This window comes from Furipterus horrens, unplaced genomic scaffold (assembly GCF_987537825.1).
Source record: "Furipterus horrens unplaced genomic scaffold, mFurHor1.1.pri manual_scaffold_1, whole genome shotgun sequence".
Taxonomy (NCBI): Eukaryota; Metazoa; Chordata; class Mammalia; order Chiroptera; family Furipteridae; genus Furipterus; species Furipterus horrens.
Genome location: NW_028327171.1, coordinates 109422308 through 109446393, shown reverse-complemented (window position 1 = coordinate 109446393; position 24086 = coordinate 109422308). Strand labels below are relative to the sequence as shown.

The 24086-nt window shown below is 36.3% G+C and overlaps 1 protein-coding gene across 2 annotated transcripts in view; it reads left to right on the top strand.

Annotated features, from left to right (window-relative positions):
* Positions 1–24086, top strand: part of ZNF148 (zinc finger protein 148) — a 136221-nt gene that overhangs the window by 44238 nt on the left and 67897 nt on the right. For both annotated transcript variants that reach the window (XM_090266102.1, XM_090266111.1), the window contains exons 2-3: positions 3135–3214; positions 12659–12800. The gene's annotated coding sequence lies outside the window, so the exon portion shown is untranslated. The remainder of the gene's footprint in view (positions 1–3134; positions 3215–12658; positions 12801–24086) is intronic.

Below are 24086 nucleotides of genomic sequence, written 5' to 3'. Positions count from 1 at the left end.
GTTCCTTTCCTATGTTCTGGTTTGTTGATTTGATCCCTGGTTTTCTTTCTCTCAACTCTAGTTTCGTGTGTGTTTTCATTCATTTCAGCAGGGCTGGTCTTCATTCCTTCCCCGTCTTGTTTAAGATCTGCTGTTAGATCTGTAAGCTTTCTTATAACCAGAGCTCTGAATTGAGCCTCAGAAAGATTTCCTATCTGTTGGTACAAAAGATCATGTATTTGCTGTCTGGTCAGCTGCGTGATTGGGATCTCTATCATGATCTGTGCCATCCTGACAGTTTTGTGTTTACCTTTGTTTCCTGGGTGGGGCTGTCACACCTCCTGCGCTATAGGGGGCGGAGCCCCATGCACTCATCACTACAGGGCGACCCTTCTCACCACTCTGTGGTGCTCTGTGTAGGGGTGGGGGTCCAAGATGGATTCCTGTTATTCACTCTCTGCTGAGAGACCAGGAACCTCCTCCTCTGTCCCCACGCCCTCCAACCCTCACGCTCTGAGGTATTGGGGGTCTGCCTTCCCTGGCATTGGAATCGTGAGCTGACAGGTTTGGTCTGCAGCCAGGGGTGCTCCCAGGTGCTTCTTGCCTCGCCTTAAATACTGGTGTCTGTGCTTACTGCAGTCCCTCCGCCATTGCCACAGCTGCCGCCGCCAGCACAGCTTGACCTCTCCGCCCTGGCTTCACCCCTCCTACCCATACGGATGAGCACCACTTCTTTATAACTTCATATGTTGGACTTCCATGTAGCTTTCTTTTCTGAAACTTCTGGTTATTTCTGGTTTTTTGGTAGTTGTATTCCTTCTTAGTTGTGGAGTGAGGTGGAGCGTGTCAGTCTAGGCTTCCATCTTGGCTGGCTGCTTTACCTGTTTTTAATGTCTACCACAGTAGTCATGTGCCACATGATGTTTCCTGCAATGATGGAACGCATTTACCACCTCAGTCCCATAAGATCAAAATGGAACCGAAGAATTCTTATCATATAGTGACAGTGGAGCTGAAAAATTCCTAGTGATGCTCTAGCCCTTCTAAGGACCTGTTAGTCCTAACTTCCTAGCATAACACATTGCACAAATACTTACCATTCATTGCATTACAGTTGTTCCCCGAATTCAGTGCAGTAACATGCTGTACAGGTTTGTAGCATAAGAGCTGTAGGCGAACAGATGTGTTGCCCCAAATTATGTCTGTTTGACATAGGCTTATGTTAGACTGGTTAATTTTAAGAAATTGATGACATGGGAAAAGTTCTGAAAACCAAGTAGCAGTTACACTTTGTAAAAGATATTTGTATTTGTAAGGGAAATTTCTGTTTGTTATATGTCTCTCTCAGGTGCCTGGGTATCGGGGGGAGATCTAGAGAGCTTATCTCTAGAAACTTATCAATTTCAGAAGACCACTTTCCACAAGAACCTTACTCTTACTGTGTTTTTACTGGTAACCGCCCATAACTGTCTCCTTCCAACCACATCTTTGGTCTTTAGTAAAGATGGAATTTAAAGTGGTGGCTTCAGCCATTGTGGTGAGTTATCCAGTTTTCCTGGGTCTCTCCCATTTATATAGGAACTAAACATGCTATTAAGCTTTTGTTTTCTCTTTTTAATCTGTCTGTTATGACTAGGATGTCTCAGCCAAGAATCCAGGAAAGTAGAGGGGAAATTTGTTTTTCTGCCTTGCAGAGTGGTAGACTGTACTATGCGGCCTAGGTGTGCAGTAGGTTATACCATCTAGGTTTGTGTAAGTGCACTGTATGATGTTTGCACAATGATGAAATAGCCTAATGATGCATTTCTTAGAATGTATCCCTATTGGTAAGGAGCACATAACATTAATACATTTAATGGCTTTTATTATCTTTTTGATACTATCACTATAGAAATACCTATTTTAAAAGTTTTACATAATTTAGAAGAATGGCATATTTGCTCTTTTGAATGTCTAGGAACAAAACTTTGAGGCAGGCAATTAGGAACTTAATAGAAATAAGTTATTTTCAAATAGATTTTTTTTTTTTTTTTTTTTTTGTGATTAATGTAGCAACAGAGCTACTGACCGGCTTTAGACTAGACTGGACTAGAAAATGCAGAATTATCAGAAGACTGTAGTGTTTGTAATCCTGTAACACAACTTTGAAATAATATACTTGATTATACAGTATTCCCTCACTTATTGTGGGTATTACGTTCTATACAGCCCCCACAAAGTAGGAACCTTACATTTATTCTACATTCTTAAACCTATGTAACTTTAACAACGTACCTATACAATACCACAGAATCCCGCGATATAGCGAAAAATCCACGATAAATAATTAAATGTAATATTTAAAAAAATCCCGTGGTAAGTGGATTTTTCTGCTTTTGTAGCTGTATTTATTGGCAAGATATGTATTGATTTGCAAGATATTTATTGAGCCCTAAAAATGTGTTAGGGCTACTTTAGGAAATACTTCGTTATTTCTAAATAAGAAAGCATATTTGGCCTGTTATTTTTTCTAATAAAATGTCAGCTTTTACTCTTAATTAACCATTTAATATGCTCAGAAAAAATATCCCAGTTACACAAAGACATTGTGTGTTCCGTATCAGTGCAGTATTCACATAGGGTTTTAATTTTCTATTTAAAACATATGCACCATTTCAGCGTTATTAAATACCTTTGCCTTGAAAGTTTTCAATACTTAATAATTTACATTTTCGGAAACTGTGCTCTTAATATATTTAGACTTTTGAGCCGAGGGAAATGTTACTGTGGGATTTCATCAAGAAGTAGTACTATTGTAGTAATGGAGAGTATTAACATAAGAATTTAATGAAACACATTTTGTCCTGTTTCTTATTCTAAGTTGTTTAAGATAATTTTACATTTATTGCCCTGATTTTAAAGAAATCTTTATCCTTAATTAGACGTTTAATTTGAAAAAGTCCAATTAGTGTCAGGGTCATTTCTTATCTTTGTGATATCATTTAGCACTAAGCGTTAGTTGCTACTAATTTGATGTAATTCAACAGTGTCTGTCATGGAAAGTTTTTTGTTAGATTTAGCATATTTAAGTATAACTATTATACTTTACCTGACTTTAAGAATATGTCTAATCCTGATTCTTTTGAGGGTAACCTGTATTTTTTATACTTTCGTAGGATAGAGGGAGAAATCAACAGCTGGAAATTCAGCCAAGTGACCTGGCGGGATGGGCATTTGCCTGATATATTTTATAAAGGTAATCCAATACTGTTTTACTCAGTCTCTATTTTTTACCTGTGTTAGATGCCCATATGCTTGCACATAAACACACATATAACAGCTGCATTTACTAGAGAATCCCTTTTCCTTTTATACCCATTTATATATAGCTTGAATATTATATGTACATAGCACACCACTATAAATATAACATCTGTACATTGAAATGAATTAATGCTGTTAGTTTTATAGGATGAAGATCATGATCTTTTCTCACTTAAGTAGATTGCTTGCATGTTTGTTTTCTAGGCCCCAGTTCGCTAATTTTAGGAATACAGATGATCCTCTTTCTTGTCGGCCTATGTTGGTGCATATATTGGACCTGTGCTTTATCTTTAAAAGTGAAAGAAAATTAAATATTTAACAGTTTTCAGGGTATTTACATATCTCTCAGTGACACACATTCTCATATCTCTCATAAATTTTATTTGAGAATTCTTTTAGCACTAGAATGTGAAAATATTAGCAGTTTTAGTGGCCATATTATCAGATTTTTTTCTTTTTTCACATTTTCTGGTAATTGTCATGTTCAGCATTTCTCACTTTTTACCAAAGGCTTATTATAAGAGGAATACATCCTTACACAGTAGAGGATGTTATAAGGTTAAAGAAATGAAAAGCTTTTCCCATTTCAATTCAGTGTTAACATTTGTGTGTGTGTGCATCCTTCAATTTGGATACATGTGCAAGTGTTTGTATCTCCACCTGTTTACATATTCTTTACACAAATGAGATATACATATAGTTCTGCAACATGTCTTTTTTGTTGTGCTTCACTTCTGTATCTTTGCATATTATTTCTTATTTTATTTTTCATAGCATTCAATATTTGGATGTATCATAGTTATTTTAATTAGTTAACCTTTTTTTGACATTCAGGTTTTTATGGGTTTTTTTCTGTAATAAATGCTAATATAGTGAATATTCTTGGGTATGTCTTTGCACATATTTTAAAATATATTTACAGTATAAATTCTTCAGGGAAATATTATTGGGCCAAAGAGTATCTACTTTTAATAATTTGGTGGATGAATTGCCAAACTATAAAGATTGCTCCCGGTATCAGTAGTCTCGTAAAATGGCACTCCTCTTTGACAACACTAGTTAGTATCAAACTTCTAAATGTTTGTCAGTTTTTGTTGTTCAGTGTTTCTTCTCAAATTTTCATTATGAGTGCGTGTGAGTGCTTTTTTCATTAATATTGGGCATATGTATATTTTTCAGTTATCTTTCTGGTCGTGTGCTGAGCCCCTTGTCATTTGTTAGGCAAGTTTTTTCATTGAATTTTTGCTTACCTTTTAATTTTGTTTTTGCCTTACTGAAGTTTTAATTTTTAATGCTTGAATTTAGTAATCTTTTTCTACATAGCTAGGGGTGGAAAAGTTTGTGTAAGGTTTAAAAAGTCTTCACCATTGCTTGTAGGACTCAGTGTCCCCTCCACATTATAACATCTCTGAATAACATAAATCACTAGTTTGTCATAGTTTGACATTACTATTTTCTTTCTTAGTGACACATAAAACAGTTGTGTATCTTGAGATTGGTAGTTTTAGATTCAGTGAACTATGGTATTTGAATAAAAGGCAGGTTTTTATTACCTTTTATGGTTTAAATTGTTTAAAATTTTGTTATTTGGAAAATATTTGATGTAGGTAATGGATATAGGCACCCATCTTTACTTTTTTCCAGATGACTAATCAGTTGTCCCCTTCCAGTTATTGAATGATGTATTTAAAAATACATGCTTATTGATTTTAGTGAGAGGGAGGGAAGGGAGAGAAACATTGTTATGAGAGAGGAACATCAATTGGTTGCCTTTTGTAGACATCCTGACTGGGAATGAACCCACAACCTAGGTGTGTGCCCTGACCGGCAATTGAATCCGCAACCTTCTGGTTTGTGGTATGATGCGCAACCAACTGAGCCAGACTTACTAGAGCGAATGATGTATTTCTTCTCTATATATTTGAAATGCCACATCTATCATATACTAAATTTCCACATTAATTGGGGGTGTGTGTGATAGGCTGTTTCTGAAATCAGTCCTGTTCAATAAATCTGCCTGACTGTTTTGTATTGATAGTATTAAGAGAATTCAGTAAAGGAGGTGCTTATAAAATTAATATGCATGATTAACTTTTTATACAAATGATATACATCAGGACTAATAATGGGAAAAAAGGTATACATTCACAATAAGAAAAAGATAAAATGCCTAGGAGCAATCTACTTGAAAATTTTGAAGTTCTACTGAGGGATAAAAAAGAAAATTTGAGAATCAGTTCAAATTTTTGATGGGAAGATATGATATAAAGCTGTTATTTCACTATAGAAATAGAGTTGATTTCTGTTTAATCTTATATCTTGTGACCTTGCTGAACTTGTTTCTTGAGACTGTGCTGAACTTGTTTATTAGTTCTTGTAACTTTTTTGTGGATTTCATTGGGAAATTTCTATATACAGAGTCATTAGAGAATCAAGACAGTTTTTTTTCTTCCTTTGTAATCTGGATGCATTAATTAGTCAATTAATTAATGCCTGCTTTATTATACTAGCTAGAAGCTTCATTGTTGAATAGAAGTGGTTAAAGTGGACATGATGATTTTTATAAGAAAAACATTTGGTGTTTAACTATTAAGTATGTTACTTGTGGGTATTTTGTGGATGCCTTTTATCAAGTTGTGGAAGTTCTCTTCTAGTATTAAGTTTGATGAATTTTTATCATGAATGGATATTGAGTTTTGTCAAATGCTTTCTTTTGTGTCTGATAAGATAACCATGTAGTTTTTGTCTGTTATCTTAATATGGTGTGTTACATAAATTGATTTTCAAATGTTAAACCAACTCTGCATTCATGGGGCAAATCTACTTGGTCGTGGTGTAGGGGCTCTTTTACATTTTGCTAAATTCAGTTTGCCAGTATTTTGTAAGCATTTTTTGTATTTTTATGAGAGACATTGGTGTGTAGTTTTCATGTGATGTCTTTGACTGGTATCAGGCAGGGTAATTCTGGCTTCATAGATTGTGCTGCAAAATGTATCCTCTTCCTCTCTTTTGTGACAGAGTTTATGAAGGATTGGTAGTTCTTCCTTAAGTATTTGAGGGACTTCATCAGTGAAGCCATTTGGGCTTGGTTTTTTTTTTTTTTCTTGTGGAAGATTTTTAAGTACTAATTCAATTTATTTGTCATAGTTAGATTTTTCTGTCTAGTCAGTTTTGATAGTGTCTTTTTAGAAATTTGTCTTTCATAAAAGTTTTCTCATTTGTTAGTATAAATTTGTTTATAATACTCCTTCCCTTATAATTCTTTTAAAGATATTTTTATTGAGGTATAATTGACACGTAACATTTATTCATTTCAGGTCCTTAGAACACTTTTAATTTGTGGGGTGGGGGGAGGGGTCAGACTAATGTCCCCTCTGTTATTCCTGATTTTGGTAATTTGTGTTGAGCTTGATCAGTTCACGTAAAAGTTTTTAAGAGGGAAAGGGAGGGAGAGAGGGAGAGAAACATCATTGTGTTGCCTCTTGTATGTGTCCCCACTGGGACCGAACCTGCAACCCAGGCATATGCCCCTACCAGGGATCGAACCAGTGACCCTTTGCTTGTGGGATGCCTGCCTCCCAATCAAGCCACGCTGGTCAGCGCTGGTGTTTTTTGTTTTTGTTTTTGTTTTTAATTTTAATCCTCACCTTTATTGATTTTTTTTATTTAACAATTTTTTATTGTTTATGTTATTACAGTTGTCCCAGTTTTTCTCCCTTTTCCCCCTTCTCCACAGTCAATCCCCACATTGTTGTCCATGTCCATGGGTGGTACATATGTTATTTGTCTAGTCCCTTTATCTTCTTTCAATCAGTCTGAACCTCCCTCCTCTCTCCTGCTTCGTAACAATTTCCTCCTCAGACTTAAGATTCTTTATAATCTTATAAAGGACAATGGGCAAAGATCTCATGCTCCTCTAGCTGCTTCAAGCTGGACATGGTTGTCATCCTACCTACCTTTGGGTCCAGAAATCCCTAATAAGAGTGGGGGTGTGGAGGGGAGGGTGGCCTTCCCACATGGGGAAGGATCTTGCAGTCTCCAGGTCAGTCGGCTGTCCCCGGACAACGGCATGCTTGGTTTAACAGGCTGGCATCCTTGTTGTATTCTGGGGGGCAACAGATTTGGCAACAGGGTTAAAAGGCATCATTCAATCCATAACCACTAGATGACAAAAGACAGGTATTAATTTTTCAATGTCCCACATTAGGGAAAAAAAGGGCTTATTTGGAGGAAGGTGTATAAGGCACATTACACCTGTCCAAAGCCCTTTTGCCTAGTATACTTAGTTTGGGCTGAGGGGAATATTTTATGTTTCCCCCCCTCTCAAACCTCTAGGTCCTTTCTGTCCAAGCCGTTAGGATAGAAAAGAGAAATCAGTTTTAAAGTGAAGCCCACAGACCACCCCATTCTTCACCAACCCAGCCACTTAGTTCAGCCAAACCATTGAGTCTCAGGAGGCAGCGATGCAGACAGGATAAAGTGAGGCCTATATGTACAGACAATCACTCAGGTAATGAGATCGTAGGCTTATGGCCTATGAAAACAGGACACACATCTTAATTTACACAACATAACCCACAAACCAGTCTCTAAATCTGCGAGACTGTCTTACTGGGGAGACATCCAGTTGCAAGGCATTTGACATTCTTCTTGCCTGTAAATTAAGCATCTTTGATGATGTCACAGACATAGTGTAACTTTCAAATGAAAACAAATTTTAAATGACAATAAACTTTAAAGATAGGTAGCTGCACTAGTTTATAGTCTATCTCTTTAAGATTACCCTCCTTGTCATTAAAGGGACTGCATTAAGTCCAGTTTTAATTTATCCTGTTTGTTTGCATAAACACAACAAAAGCAGCAAATGATCACATTTATCTTTATGTCTGCTTTGCTGGAACTTAGACAAGGAACCTTTAGGGTGACTTTCAGTCTGCCCTTCAGGGCACAGAAGCTGAGCCACATACCTGCCATTCAGCCTTGCCTGTAAACACCTGTCTTTTCCAAGTCCTTTGGGTTTTCCATTGTGCCTTAAGGTCCCTTCTAGCCATCTTTCAGGAAAACAACCTTCATTCCTTCCCTGGAAAGATTGCATGGACCGCACAACCAACCAAGGTACCAGGCCTTTTTTCTCGTGGGCTTTTATTACCTTTGAAAGTCAATCCCAGTTCCTCAGGGCTTTTTGGTAACAACCAGAGCCCAAACATGTCTCCTTTAGGCGTGACATTCCAGTCAAAGTCGTGGTCAACAAAACCTATATGAACGACTGGTCTTATTAGTTTTATGCAAAGACTCTTAATGTCATTACTTACTTTCTTCAGAATGCCAGGTTCTGGAGGGATCCTTCTAAAATATTCACTAAAATTGCATTTCCATACTTTACATTTCCTGTTTTGTAGTTTATTACTTTTGCTCTGATCTTTATTATTCCCTTTCATTGGCATATTGTAGGGTTTAGTTTGCTCTTTTTCTGTTTTGTTAAGGGTGGTGGCTTATATTATTGATTTGAAACTTTTTTTCAAATGTATACTTGAAGTTACAAATTTCCTTAGATTTTGATACTTGTTTTGGTTTCATTCATTTAAAAATTCTCTCTTAATTTCTCGTTTAATTTCTTCTTTGACCCGTATATTATTTAGAAGCATAAAGTTTACTTTCCAAACACTGGAGGATTTCCAGTTTCCAGTTTAATTGATATCTAATTTAATTCTGTTATGATTGGAGAACATATGTTGTATGACTTCAGTCCATTTACATCTGTCTTGGAGAGTGTTTCATTATGTGCCTGAAAACAATATATATTATTTTGTTTGCTGGAGTTTTCTATATATGCCATTTAAGTCTAGTTGGTTGGTAGTGTGGTTCAAGTTTTCTGTATTGCTAATTTTCTGTCTAGTTACTATCAGTTATTTTGAGTGAAATCCCCCACTATGATTATTTGATTTTTGTTTTTTACACTTTTCAGTGATACTAGTTATTGGTTCATTATTTTGGGGCTCTGCTCTGTTTTTAGGTGCATATACATTTATAATTATTATATCTCCCAGATTTTTTGACTCTTCACTGTTATGAAGTATCTTTGTCTCCAGTAATATTTGTCTTAGAGTCTATTTTGTTAAGTATTTTTTCAAAGATTTTATTTATTTATTTTTAGAGAGAGGGGAAGGGAGGGAGAAAGAGAGGGAGAAAAACATTGATCGGTTGCCTCTTGTACTTGCTCTGACTGGGGACTCAACCGCAACTCAGACTTGTGCCCTGACTGGGAATTGAATTGAGAATCAAACCAGCAACCTTTTGCTTTGTGGGATGATGTCCAACCAACTGAGCCACATTGATCAGGGCTATCTTGTTTAATATTAATATAACTATTCCAGCTCTCTTATGGTAACTGGTTTCATAGTATATATGCACCACCACCCCCATCTTTTTCTTTCAGTCTTTAATGTAAAGTGTGTCTCCTGTTAACAGCATTTAATTGAATCTTTTTTTGGTTCATTCTGACAGACTCTGCCTTTCCATGGGCTGTTTAGACCATTCACATTTTTTTTCTTTTTTCTTTTTAATTAATTAATTAATTTTTTATAACAGTAAAAAATAACAATTCCGCCCTTTCAGACTGAAGACCCTTTATAATCTTATAAAGGACTATGTAGACCATTCACATTTAATTATAGACATGGTTGGATTTACTTTTGCCATTTGTTTTTTATGTTTCTTATGGGCTTTGTTACTCTATGCCTCCTTTTTTGTTAAATATTTTTTAGTTTGTTATATTAAGTACTCCCATTTTTTTTAACTAAACATAATTGAGGATATTTTCTTTGTGGTTGCTGTAGGGTTTACAATGTGCATTGTGCATTCTATCACTCTGCTTAATATTAACACTAACTCAGTATCAGGAAAATATAGAAACCTTGCTCCAGCATATTTCCATTTTCTCCCTTCATTACTATGCCACTCAAAAATATTGCATCTATATATGTTGTGAACCCACAACACAATGTTATAATCATTGCTTTATACAATCTTACGTCTTAAAAAATGTTAAGAGAAGAAATGAAAAAATATATAGTCATGCATCACTTACTGATAGGGATACATGCATAGAAATGTGTTGTTAGGTGATTTTATTGTACTAACATTATAGAGAGCACTTACACAAACCTTCATGGTATAGACTACTACACAACTAGACTGTGTGGTATAGCTTATTGCTTCTAGGCTACAGACCTATACAGCATGTTATGTTATACTGAATACCGTACATACTGTTAATGATACTGTTAATGTATTGTGATATGTTACAATGGCCAAGACCTCAGTATATGCAATTTTTGAGCTCCATTATAATCTTAAGGGACCACTGTCATATATGTTGTCTGCCATTGACTGAAATGTTGTATGGGGACTGTATTTTAACCCACATATTTACCATTTTTACCATTTCTGGTGTCTTTTTCTTCTTGTGTATTTGAGTCTGGTGTTTTTTTCCTTTTAGCTCATGCACTTCTTTAGTATTTCTTATTAGGCAGGTCTGCTAACAAAAAAATTCCCTCAGCCTTAGTTTATCTGAGACCATATTATGCCTTCATTTATGAAGGATAATTTTGCTGCCTTCTTGTTTGACAGCTTTTTCCCCCCTAGCACTTTGAATATGTGATGCCACTGTGTTCTGGCCTTTATTATGTGTGATTGAAAGTCAGCTTTTAATCCTGTTGATGGTTTCTTGCACATGCTGAGTAATTTTTCTCTTTATACTTGCTAGATTTTTCTCTGAGTTTGCTTTCACCAGTTTGCTTATGATGTGTCTTGGTGTGATCTCTTTGTATTTATCCTACTTTAAATTAATTGAACTTCTAAGACTTGTAGATTTGATTTCTTATAAAAAATTAAATTTGTAATGTTTTTGACTGGTATGTTATTGAAAAAATTTTCTGCCCTTTCCTCTCCTTTTGAGACTCCAGAAATGTTGGTAAGTTAGTTTCTGAGGCTCTGTTCAATTTTCTTTAAACTATTTTCTCTCTGATTTTTAGATTGAACAATTTCTACTGATGTGTCTCTGTCTTTAAGGTCACTGATTTTTTTTACTTTTAACATACCTATAATCTCTTTGCTTTTAACCAACATCTGGGGATACTCAGAAACAGTTTGTAATGACTGCTGTCTTTGGTCACATTTTCCTTTTTTAAAAAATATACAACTTAAAATATATTGTTGAAAACTGGGTATTTCATATAATTTATTGGAACAACTCTGGATTGTGACTCCCCCTTTCTCCTGCCCAAGTTATTGCTACTGTTGTCATTTCACCACCATTTATATATGATATAACCTATAGAAAGAAAATAAATTTCATTTTGGATAAGAGTTTACCTGAAAAAATTAATGTGCATATATATTCAGGAAAAATGGAAGGATGCTGAGGATGAATAGTTTCATCACAATTGAAAGTTTTTAAAAATAAGGGTACAATGTAGAAATGTTTTTAAAAAGCGAATTAATATACTTTTTGAAGTTTAAAAAAGGGATTATTACTGGTTTGTTTTAGGTGAGAAAGACTATTCTTGCCTTTGCACCATTGTAAAAATTGACTCAAAATCATAGGAGTTTTCATATATCATTTGGTCTTCAAGCTTCCTGTGAAGGAGTATATATGAATTCTTGATAGATAGGAATCTTAATATTTTTAAAGACCTCTGTGGTAGGAAATTCCATAAACTCTTTAGTCTTTTATTAAGCTCAGAAATACTATCAGGAAGTTTACTTCTTGTGTGTAGCTTATGTCTTGGTTTTTTTATGTCATGGTACACAGTCTCTCTATGATTATTTTCATTTTTTTGTCAGCTTTTCCTGTCAAAGATGACCTTGCTGATTATGTTTCTAAAACTTAGGTATTTAATATAATTTTTACAACTAATCTTTTCTGTTGTGATTGCACATGCTTTCTGTACATGACTAGTTCTCTTTGTTATTTGTAAGGCTTGGCATTGTGTTTGCTGCTTTCTTTACTTCATAGATATTACAGAGCAGATATGAATGGTGTTGTTATTAGTGGTTTCTTAATCTTTGCTTTAATGTTTTAGGTCTGTAATTCTCTCAATTTCCTTTTGTGTCCCATATCTCCGAATCTATAAACTAGATTAAGGCAAATTATTCTTTATAAGGCCAGTGTTATAACATAGTTATTACTTACCATTATTATATTGTCCTAGTTTCAAACTTTAAAGCAAATCATTGCACTGGGTCATTCAGGCATAGCTTATTACTTACAAAGAGTGATCACTTCACTATTGGTGCCAGTTTCTCCATATTGTATTTGTACAATATTTTTTTCCTCAATAAGTAATGTTTCTTGTTCATTGTGTTTTTTTTGTAGGAATTGGATGGCATAAGTGATTAAGGTGATATTGAGATTACGGGTAACTGAAGCCTGTGAAAGGTAGAAACTCAACCATGATATCTTTTCCAGCTCTACAGCATTCCCTTCCTTGAAGTCTTCATTTTTACCATAGTCTCAGGTAACTTCAGTAATTGTTTTTCATAATCATGAATAAGTAAAATTTTCAAATATGAAACCAGTTTTTGGATGCTAGGATTTCATGTTGAGTTTGTATAATAGTTTCTTTATGTTTTGGTATTTACATTTCATGGAAATTTGGGGTTTTAATTATATTTCCCCTGAGACTACTGCATGAAGAGAAAATTAATAATGATATTATTTTAGATTTTAAGTTTAGTTCAGTACAGAAAAATATGTGTAGCTTATTATGTAATTTTAAATGAAATTTAAGTGGGAAGGTGTTTTCTTCTTTAACCCTTTTGCTATGTAGGGTATTATATTTTTTAGCCAGCTGTCATCAACACATACATGAGGTCTGTTCAGAAGGTATCCAGCCACGTAATTTGAAAAACAGAGACATTTATTGAAGAAGGTACAAGATACAAGAAACGTCTATAGGGAATTGATGCCTCAGAGCCCTTCAAAGTAGGCACCTTGAGACATCACACAGTTCTCCCAATCACCATCAGCTGCCCCATCGTATTTTCCTGAATCTCATCAATTGTCTGAAGTGTCTTCCTTTCAAAGGTGATTTTAGTTTGGGAAAAGCCAGAAGTCACAGGGCTCCAAATCGGGGCTCTAGCGGGGCTGAGTCACCTGGGTGATTTAATGTTTGGCCAAAAAACTCTGCAGGAGACATGATACCTGAGCAGGCGTGTTGTTGTGATGAAGCTGCCAGTCACCAGTTGCCCATAGCTGTGGCCTTCTGAATTACCTGAATAGTTTCCGCGGAGGAATGTTCAAGCTTAACACAAAATTTGATGTAGATTTGTTGCTCTACTCCCTCAAGCCATTTTGAATGTGACGACCTAACAGTACACATGCTCACTCAATGGCATCTACTCCCCCCACTGACTAGTACACTGCAGTTGTCATTGTTCACGCATGCGCATTCTAGTCCACTCTCCTTGGCTGTTAGGCTACAGTGATGTCACAAAAAACGTTCTTGTTATGTTAATAATAGCTGGACTTTTCCCAGACAGACCTTGTATACCTACATTAAATTTTCCAGGATTTCCAAGGAAACTGTTATCAAATTTGATGGTGTTTGGCATATAATTTTTCTAAAGCGAAAATGCATACCAGTTACTCTACATTTGTATACAGGTTTCTTTGTATAACACGATACTTCTATAACACCGTTTTGTTCTAACACGGTTAGAGAATTGGGGAAAGCCCCCTGTATAACACAGTACTTCTATAACACATTTTCACTCTAAAATGATATGACTGTAGAAGATATCCAAGAATTGCCGGTAGAAGAAGAAACTGATGAAGCAGTTTTGGTGGAAATGACATCTGGAATGTGCCAAGATAACTTAGGGAATGATAGCATTGATGAAAATGAAGAAGTTAAACAGTTTACTCTAAAAAGTGTAAAGAGACTTCCAGCCAAGATTGAGGCCTAGACAGACACACTGCATCTCCCTCCACAACTAAGAAGGAATACAACTACCTCAAAACTGGAGACAACCAGAAGTTCCAGAAAATTGAGCTGCATGGAGGTCCAACAAACAAAGATATAAAGAAGAAATACTCATCCAGACAAGTAGGAGGGGCGGAGCTGGGGCGGGGAAGACACGGTGTGGTGGTGGTGGTGGTGGCAGCAGCACGCCGGCAGAACATGCAGTCACACATTTTAAAAAGCTGGGAGCGACACCTGGGGAGCACTCTCAGCACCAGAACAGACCACGCAGCTCACAGTCCCAGCACTGGGGAAAATAAAGCCTCATTGCTTCTGACTGAAAATCAGGGAGGATTGGGGCGGAGGAGGAAACTGCCAGTCTCTCAGCAGAGTTCGCTTGTTTGAAGGGCCTGCACGGTCCTAGAGTATCTGCAGACCCATGCACTCTGGGAACGACAGCCAGGGCAATAGCTAGAAGGGTGCCAGTCCCATATGGAGGTGGGAGAAGTGCTTGGAAAAGGGGCAAGTGCTGAGCAAGCGGCATTGTTTCCTATCAGACCCCTCCCCCACATACAACGCCACAATGTGGTGAAACTGGTCGCCTTGTACTGACAAATACCTAAGGCTCTGACCCTTACCACATAACATGTGTGACAGCTCTACCTAAGACATAGAGGAAAACAAACACAGGAGCCTGTCAAGATGAGGAGATGGAGAAGTATGGCTCAAAAGAGGGGACGGATCAATGTTCCCGTGGGAGAACTAAGTGACGAGGAGATAGCCAACCTAACAGACGTAGAGTTCAAAACACTGGTGATAATGATGATCACAGGCTTGACAGATATGCTTGAGTACAGCAAATGCATAAGGGAAGAAGTGAAGGCTATCCTAAATGAAACAAAGGCAAATTCACACAAAACCAATGGTGAAGGGAAGGAAACCAGGGTTCAAATCAATGATTTGAAATATAAGGAAGAAAACAAAAGTCAGCCAGTACAGAATAAGGAAACAAGAATTGAAAAAAACGAGGAGAGGCTTAGGAACCTCTGGGACAACTTTAAATGTGCCACATCTGAACCATAGGGGAGCCAGAAGGAGAAGAGGAAGAATAAGAAATTGAAAGTTTACGTGAGAAAATAATGAAGGAAAACTCTCCAAATTTGGTGAAGGAAATAGAAATATAAGTCCAGGAAGCACAGAGAATCCCAAAGCAGCTAGATTCAAAAAGGACCACACCAAGACACATCATAATTAAAATGCCAAAGGTTCGAGATAAAGAGAGAATCTTAAAAGCAGCAAGAGAAGAGTAGAGAGTTACCTACAAAGGGGTGCCTATTAGACTATCAGCTGATTTCTCAAAAAATTTTGCAGACAAGAAGGGACTGGCAAGAAGTATTCAAAGTGATGAAAGGCAAGGACCTACAACTAAGATTATCCAGCAGAGCTGTCATTTAGAATGGAAGGGCACATAAAGTGCCTCCCAGACAAGGTAAAGCTAAAGAAGTTCATCATCACCAAGCCGTTATTATATGCAGTGTCAAAGGGACTTACTTAAGAAAAAGAAGATCAAAAGTTTGAACATTAAAATGACAACATACACACACCTGTCAACAACTGAATCTAAAAATAAAAATAAAATGCAACTAAGCAAACCAGAATAGGAACAGAATCATAGGTATGGAGATCATTTGGAGGGTTATCAGCTGGGAGGAGGAAGGGGGAGAAAGGGGAAATGGTGCAGGGATAAGAAGCATAATCGGTTGGTACAAAAAGACAGGGGAAAGTTAAGAATAATATAGGAAACAATGAAGCCAAAGAACTTATATGCATGACCCATGAACATGAACTAAGTGGGATGGGATTGCTGGAAGGAAGGGGGTACTGGGCAGAGGGGAGCAAAGGGAAAAAAATGGGACTACTGTAACAACATAATCAATAAACTATACTTTAAAAAAAATGTAAAGAAAGGCCTAGACTTAGCCAAATAGTCATATTTCTTAAATGAAGATCCTTGCACTGAAAGGAGCACAAAGTTTAAGAGAGAACTTCAGAATTGCTTAGCACTGTATAACAAAATTTATAAAGATCTCCCAGCTAAAAGCAAGCAATCTAAAGTAACAATTTTTTTGCAAAAAGTAGAGCATGGAAATCAAGATAGTGCTGAAGAAAGTTCAGAGGATCAGGATATCTTGTCAAAAAGATAACATGTTCAGTTAATGGAGCTTAGTAGTGATGATGAAGAAAACATTATTTAATTCATATTAATATGTAATACTTTAATAAAGATATTTCTCTTAATTATGAAAATATAGTATTTTTTTTAACCTAACCCCCTTTTTTGTACTAGTTCTTTGTTTCATGTAACACGGATTCGCATAACATGACATTTGTTAGGACCCTAACAACCGTGTTATATGGGGGTTACCTGTATGTTGTTATGTTTGCTTACACTGTTATCAAAAAGCAGTTATGTACAATAGGTAAATCAGTAATCATATAAGATATACTAGTTAAAATACAGACTTGACTGCTATGACAGAAGCTACTTTGTCTTGCTCTGCTATTAATGTTTTTTTTATCTTGCGGTCCAAGATGGCTGCTATCGTGTCTGCCAATAAGAAGAAGGAAAAGGGAAGATTCCTTTCCTTTAAGGGGAGTTATGTACATGATTTCTAGTCATTCCCTTGGGATATGAATGGAAATGAGTTGTAGCTAGGGGTAGTCATGTGTCTTACTTGATGATAGATTTGAGGAGGGGCAGAGCTGAGCTTGCTGTCTGTCTCATTAGGTTTTGTGTCAGATTTCTATTTGTCTAGTTTGGACTAACATTAAAATACAGTTTTTATTGTCCGAGACATGTTAACTCTTGGCCTAGAACTATACTTTGGAAATTGTGTTTATTCAAGTTCTGAGACAATTTTTGTTTTTGACTAGTCATCATGCCTCTTTGCCTAAAACACTGATAGTCTTGATAACATAAGATAGAGTAAGGTATTAAAATTTATTTGAGAATTCCTCATTTCGTTCTGCCATGAGGTTGAAATGATTTGTCTACATTTTAGACTTCCAAGTCAAGAATGGGGCCTTGGATGGGAAGAATTTTTTGCTACACATAAAGCTAAATGATTGTTTAATGGTTCCTTCTAATTCTAAAAAGTCTATTACTCCAAACGTTTAGCTATGATCAGAACAACTATTCCCGAAGACATTATGTACTTTAAATAGTTCTTTTTAGACAGAAAAGTTTTTAATTGCACATTGTATTTTATGGTTCTTGTCTTGTAAATACTGTTACTTTGAAACAAATATCAAATACTATATATTTCTATTACAGAATTTATTAAAGGGTTGGAAACAAGTTGTCATTTTTCTACCATATTTTGTCAACATATATTAACCTTGGTACTTTTAAAAAGAAAATTGAGATAATTAATTTTTGATAAATTTGGATACTTGTGAACAGTAGTTATACTGGGATTCTTGATTTAAATTTATTACCAAGTGGTTATAAGACAGGTGTTTTTGACATTGAGGCAATAAATGCATCTTTAGTCCGATGGCACTTCACAAATAGGGTATGTATTATTAAAGTGAGGGCATTTATCTAGTGTTTAAAAAATAAAGCGTTGTTGATTAAGTAGTTAACACTTTTCTGTTCTGCAATGAGTCTTGGTTACTAATAATAGTACATATTAAAAATACCTTCGGTGTTTAATGTTTGTCTATAGTATCCAGGGGAAGTAGTTTTGATGTGCCTTTTATTATACAAGATGGTTAAATTTATAGTTTCCTAATAATAGAATAAGTACTTTTAATATTAACATCTGAATTGTCTGCATAAAATGTGATGGATGAAATGACTAGATATAGCAGAATGTAGGGTTCTCTTTTACCCCTACTCCTTATGATAAATTAAAGCTGTGTCTTAAACAGTTTGAATTGTCGTAAATTTGATATTTTAGTATTTTTAGATACCACTATTTTCTTGTTATATTGTTTAGAAGACTTTAGTGACGAAAATTTGGAATGCAGAATATGTTTAGATTCTGCTTTTTTTGAGGGGTAGCTTCAGGCATATAGAAATTCCTGTTACTTTCGCTTTATTTTGTATAACATTTTGTGTGGTTAAAAAATGATCACAGGTTTTTCTTTAATTGTCATATTGTGTAAAATGATTGACCTTAGCCTGTAAATTCTCATGATTAAACATCTTCTGTTGTTGCTAGCAGTAATCAGAGGACATTTTTGTCTGGTTGCTTTTATTATAAATGATACTCCTATTAAGATGTTTTAAAATAGTAGCAATTTAAAAATCAACAAAGGGCATAGTTTATTATAGGTGTAAAGTGGTAGTTATACAAAACTATATCTGAAGGGGTTTCTGAATGTAGAATATACCTAGATAAGAAGTAGATTTTGTTTATAAATTGGAGACGAAGTAGTTCTTGCTTAGATCAAACTATACTTTTGAAAGCTGAGAGAGAATATAAATTTATGAGTGACAAATGGCAGATTCTTAAATCCATACTAATCATTGGTTTCTTTGTCGTATCAGTTGATCTTTTTAAAAAAGATTTTATTTATTTATTTTTAGAGAGAGGGGAAGAGAGGGAGACAGAGGGAGAGAAACATCAATGTGCAAGAGAAACATCGATTGGCTGCCTCTTGTGTGCCTGCAATGTAGGCATGTGTCCTGACTGGGAATTGAACTGGCAACTTTTCGATTTGCAGGATGGTGCCCAAACCACTGAGCCATACCAGTCAGGGGTTATCAGTCAATCTTGATGCTGCTTGATATTTGTATTTCTAATGCTGATATAATAAAGTTGTAATTTCTCACTGACTGTGTATAGGTTAGAAATATTAATATTTAATTTAATGTAACTGGCGTCTTCCAAATAACAAGGAGTTTCCTGAAAATGCTTTGGATCAGAAGTAATTTGTGGAGTCTAGTTTTTCTTTTTTTTATCTGTTTCAGAATAGGTTCTTCTTAATACTTTCCTTCTGCCTACAAGTGAGTTTTCTTCATAGATTGAGTGGGCCCTGGTACAAGGTTGGTATTGTTGATTTGGAGACTATTTTGAGTTAGAATTATTCTTATACAAAGGAATGATGTGTAGGTTCTTAAACTTGCACACTGTAATTTTTTTGATTCATAATATATAGTTGAAGTTCTATATTGTTCAATAAAAGTTGGTGGAAAATAATATTACAGCTAAACTCAATAAATAAAACAGAAGCAGTATTTTTAAGTAAGAAATATTTCTTTCATGCTTGAGTGCCGATTTAATTAAAGGTGATAAAGTGGCAGGTGAATAGTTATGTATATTCTGAAGGGTAGCTGATGCTTTCACCAGAAAGCATACATGACTTTGTTTTCTTTGGTATAGGTTTATCATTAGCACTGCGCCTACATTGATCAGCCATATTTAGGATTACTGTTATTGCTATTTGATTTCCAAATGAAAATGGCAAGGTAAAGGAAAGAGAGGAAGAGAGATTTTCCTCAAGTAACTTGATAAAAGGTTTGAAGAAAAAAATGGAAGGATTAGGATGTTATATGCAAATTCATGAAAAATAGAATAAGGAGAAATTCACTGAGGTGTGAGTATTAGATGGAAGTGGGGCAATAGGAAATGTAGAAAGTGTCCATTCCTCCGGAAAGAGAAAAAGGGCTTCTATGTCACAAAGTTATCTTTGGTAGCCGTGAGGCGTAGGAATAGCTAGCTACGGAGAGTTGGATTGCTCTACCAAGCCAAGCAGTGGTGACATGGTGGCCTCAGAGTAGGTGGGTGGGAAGACAGTGAATTCACTTACTTCTTATTGTGTCCAGTGTCTTTTCAAGTCAGGAGGTAGTATGGTATTGTAAAAGGTGTATTAAACCAGGTAAACCTATTTAGAAATCCCAGTTTAGCGCCTCCTAGCTATATAACTTTGGGTAAAACTTGGTTTCTTCATCTTTTAAATGCGGATATACTGTTAATGTCTTGAATGTTATTATAAATATTAAGTAAGACATAAATGTGCTTAGCACAGTGCTTTCAAAGTTATGATAATCTCTGAATTTTATAAAAGAGACTCAAACCTATTAATAAATGTGGAAAGATATTTTCCTCATTAATTGCATAGAACTCTCATAAAAAAGACCCCAGTAAGCATTTTAGGGCGTAATGTAGTTGATTAAACATGAGTAGTAATGCCCAACTTGTCCATATGTCATTCTTGTCTTATGTTAACTCTGTCTTCCGAAAACAAGCCTAACAGTTCCCTGCGAAGTACAGTAATTGTTATAAAATGTTTGTATTAAAAGCCCACTTGGACTTCAGATCAAGATGGAGGCCTAGGTAAACACAGCTTGCCTCCTCGCACAACCATTTCAAAATTACAGCTAAACTATGGAACAGCCATCATTCAGAACCACCAGAAATGGAACTGAGTGGAGGTACTACAACCATGAAATTAAAGAAGAAACCACATTGAGACCAGAAGAAAGGGTGGACACGCAACAGGCTGGTCCCACATCCATGTGTAGCAGATAAAAATTGGGAGGGGTATTTCTGGAGCAAGGGGTCACTGTCTCATACCAGGCCCCTCAGCTGAGGGTTCAGTGCCAGGCAGATAAGTCCCCATAATTTCTGGGTGCAAAATCCAGTGGCAGTTGAGGCTGTGGAAGACAGAAACTGCTGGATTTCCAAGCAGCTCCGTGTAAAGGGCCTGATAGGGACTTACTCAGACTCATTCCTCTATTGACAAGAGACATATGAGGCAGAACTGAATTGTCCAGCAGCAGTGCAAGAGCTGGGGGTCAGCTTTCTCCCAGACATAAGTACTAGCAGAGGCCATTGTTTTTTTTCTGAGCCCTCCCCAACAGAGCTGGCAGGTGTGTCCATACTAGAGACTCCATCACCTGGTTCACACTGTTTGCCCCATGCTGGTGATTTCCACCCAGCCCAACTTACACTCTTACCTACGGTGTTTCCAGTGGCTTTTCTATACAAATGGCTTGTCTTGGCTCATGCTTCACATTTTCCTGTATTATCTCATGAAAGCAGCATCTGACCTCAGTGAGCTCATACCTCTTGTTAAATGACTAAGTTACCAAACTGAGGACAGACAATTCAGATTACTTGTACACTGCTGAACCAAACATTTTTCACTGGAAAAGAATTGTATGAGTGTGTGTGGGAGAATGGGAATTGAATGGAGCAAAAAGCTGTATTGTGACCCCTTAAGTATCCATATATGTATTTGTACCTTTTGACTTCTGTGGCAGAGGAATGGAGATGAGGAATAATAAAACTCGGAAAGGGGGAAGTAATGCAGAGTTAGAAGTAATCTGCTAAAGGGAGATTTAGCAGAAATTGGCCCAAGGTAGGCCCTATCCTTTCTTTTTCTCTCCTGCTCTGTTCTAGTTTTTAGCATTCTCAATTCTGGTTAACTTGGAACTCCGGGAGTACCACTCCACCTTTAGCTGAATTAGCCTGTGTGGGCTAACAGCTCAGCCATTTTATTCCATTGTCAGCTGCCTCTGTGCCTTCACTTAAAAGATAATGGATCAATGCAAGGAGCTCAGGGTGCCTTATTGTTTGTTACTCCACCTGGTTGGCTAGCGACTCCTGGGAATGCAATTTGATTTTCTTTTTACCTTTCAGAGCACTCTTTCATGTAAGTGACATAATTTAGAAGAAGCATTACTTCTTTCTTCCTCTCTCCTGTATAATATCCCCAACTTCTGATTTCCATTAATTGTGCAGACTTTTGGGTCAAAAAACAGTTGGCTTTTTAAAGTTTTATCAGGAAAAGACATTTAAGTATTCACATGTAAATGTGGATTGATTACTTGAGTTTCCTTCTTTAGGCTTGTCTGACCCTCCCTTAAAATGTTGAAATTAGAGAAGGGAAGTTTGTTAAACTTTGTGCAAGGGACCTTGGGACCTTTTGTTGTGTTCAGATTTTTGCGTGTGCTGGTAAAGCCCAGGAGAGCTTTGACTGACACCATGTAGAAGTGAGGGGGAAAGTTTAGGACCATAATAAATGTGCTTTTCTTACTTTGTCATTTCGCTTAGTGTAGTTTTGTACTTTTCCTTTCTACCATAGTGTTGGTGAAATTAATTTTTTTGTTTGAGAGCCTTGTTTCATTTTGTCTTCAGCTTACTATGCCCAGATACTAGCTGTATGTGAAACGAGTATGAGCCAAGCTGTTTGTCCATGTTTCTTCTGCTGCTAGATTTTTTTCATTTAACATACCTTGGAGAACTTTTTACCAGCACATGTAGCTGCCTCATTCCTTTTAATAGCTGTATGTGTTCCATTGTATTGTCAAGTCATAATAAGTCTTGTCAGTGGATGCTTAGGTTATTTCCAGTCCTTTCCTATTAAAGGGTTGTGCTCAGCTTTCTTGTACATAGATAGCTTTGGTTAATTTTTATGAATAAGCCCATAGGATTCTATACATTCCTAGCAGTGAGTTTGTTAGTTCAAGGGTACATGTAATTTTCATTTTCATAGATATTTTTAAGTTTTGGTTTAAAACCTTGTCAGCATTTTTCATTGATATTGAATTTATGTTATCTTAGTATTTTCTGGTATTTCAGGGAAATTGTCTCAAATAATAGTGTAGCTTAATTTGAGGGTGATAGGAATAAGAAAACGTGAAAAAAAGAAGGGAGGATTCTTCTTTCTGTGTATGTGGTCTGTTTTCAACAAAATTCTGAAGAGGTCAAGTTTGTCTTCCATTTACAGTATTTCTACCTCCCTTCCCATTTTCTACCTCTATATTGAGGTGTGCTATCTTCCTGTTCCAGGTCTATCACTTCAGCAATTTATGCAAACCTGCCTTTTTTTCCCCCCAAAATATTCTCTATCTCCAAAATACTTTGACTTCTTCAATTCTAATTATTTCAGCCTGATGTTGGGTTATGTTGGTTAATGTGTACATTATATTTTAACACAACATGTTGTTGGAGTATAGTTTTAAATAGTATACATATTCAGTTGACCCTTGGACAACACAGGTTTGAACTGTGAGGGTCCACTTATATGCTGATTTTTTCAATAAATACGTAGTTGGCCCTCTGTATTTCTCAGTTTTGCATCTGTGGATTCAGCCAAACATAGGTTGAAAACAGTATTTTTGATCCTTAGTTGGGAATCTATGGATGCAAAAGGCCGGCCAACTGTATGCATTGTTTTATGCTCTTTTTGTATATAAGAACTTGAACATCTTTGAATTTTGGTATCCAAGGGTGGGCTCTGGACCCAATCACTCAGGGATACCAAACAACTGTAGTTAAGTTTTGGGGGAGTTAAAAGTTATACGCAGATTTTCAACTGCATGGGATTAGCACCCTTAATTCTTGCGTTGTTCAAAGGTCAACTGTATTAGGATATGCTAAATTTATTTATATTTTATTTACTGTACTATTACAGTTGTCCCAATTTTTCTCCCTTTTCCCCACTCCACCGAGTTTACCCCCACTCCCTCAGACAATCCCCCACTGTTGTCTATGTTCATGGGTCAGCATATATGTTCTTTGGCTACTATATTCCCTGTGTTGTACTTTACATCCCCCATGACTATCCTGTAACTACCATTTGTACTTCCTTTTTAAAAAAGATTTTATTTTTTAGAGAAAGAGGAAGGGAGGGAGAAAAAAAGAGGGCAAAAAAAAATCAATGTGCTAGAGAAACATCGATTGGCTGCCTCTTGCACACCCTAACCGGAACCTGGCCCACAGCCTAGGCATGTGCCCTGATGGGGAATTGAACTGGTGACATATCGGTTTACATAGCTGGCGCTAAACCTACTGAGCCATACCAGCCAGGGCTCAATCTATACTT